The sequence below is a fragment of the Belonocnema kinseyi genome, chromosome 2 (assembly GCF_010883055.1).
Source record: "Belonocnema kinseyi isolate 2016_QV_RU_SX_M_011 chromosome 2, B_treatae_v1, whole genome shotgun sequence".
Taxonomy (NCBI): domain Eukaryota; kingdom Metazoa; phylum Arthropoda; class Insecta; order Hymenoptera; family Cynipidae; genus Belonocnema; species Belonocnema kinseyi.
Window position 1 is genome coordinate 171,557,588 of NC_046658.1, and position 1,515 is coordinate 171,559,102.

A 1,515-nucleotide genomic window follows, 5' to 3' on the forward strand; every position below is an offset into this window, starting at 1 on the left:
TTATTTTAAAAGAATAATTTCCAAATGAAATTTAAAAATATTCTAAAATATTTTTGAAGATTTCCAAAAATGAAAATAAAAATAATAATTTTTTGTATGTAAAATTAACGACTGTCTGAATATTGAACTACTTGTAATAAAGTATACTAATATCGGATTTTAAATAATTTATTTACTATAATTGCGCTATTTAGAATATTTTAAAAAAATTTCAAGGATTCGAAGGGATTTTAGGTAATTTTAAAAGATTCAAAAAACTTTAGGGTGTAATAAAATATTGCTAAGAATTTTGGACTTTAAAAAAGTTTCGGCTATCTTAAAATATTTTAAAGGATTTTATCAATGTTAAGGTGGTTTCAAGGATTCGAAGGAATCATTAGGAGATTAAAAATGTTTCCTGAAATTTTCCAGGACTTTAATGCTTTTAAGGAATTCGAAAAAGTGTAAACGGCTTTAAAGTATTTTATATAATTCCGAAGAATTTGGAAAAGTGTTATGTGACCTTATAAGATGCGAGTATATTTCAAAACATTTCTAGGGTTTCTTAAACGATTTTAAGAGATTTAATCAGATTTTTCACGAATTCAATGGTTTCAAAGGCTTTAAAAAGTCTCTTAATGTATTTCAATTAATTTTCCAGAATTTCAAACGCTTTCATTGGCTTTCTCCGTTCGGTTTAAAACCTATTTTAGTGAGTATAGGACTGCGCGAATTTCTATTTTAAGGTGAGCTAGAATCACTTTATTAATTGAATCACAACAACTGATAGCCCGTGGCTGCATCCGAATTTATTAGAAATAATTGCATTTGCCTGGAGTTTTGGCCAGGGGACAGGAAAAATGCAAAAAACTACATCTTGAGTTCAGCTGTGTTTTCGCCGGTCAAGTTTAAAAAATTCGGCATTTTTCCCTAATATTTTGTAGGTAAAATTCCCTATTTAGGCACGGAAATTTATTTTCTTATAAAATTGGAAATGTTTTCAACATTTGTGGAAAATTGCAGTTCTTAAGATTACATGGAATATAACCTTCTTTAAAGATTAAGTGGATAATTAACCGAAATATAATAGGGACTTTGTCCTAAGTCATTCTTAACATTAATATCAATATCATTAATAGTTGATAAAATCCAAAACAAATATTTTTCCAATATTTGTGTAAAATTACCATTTTCAAGGATGAAGTGGAAAATTAACTGAAATATAATAGACAATTTTTCCTTATTTATTCTCATCATTAATAATTGCTTAAATTAAAAAAAAAATGTTTGTAATATTTGTGGAAAATTACAGTTTTCAAATATTCAGTGGAAAATTATCCGAAATATGGTCAGGAATTTTTCCTGAGCTCTTGGTAATTTTCCTCTTAAAATTTGAAAAATCTTGTTCTAATATTTTTCTGGAAAAATTACCACTGATAACTGCAATATTACAATTATTTATTATTTATTATTATTTATTATTATATTATTTTATATTTTTATAATTAGTTTATAATAGTTTCTTTATAATTATTT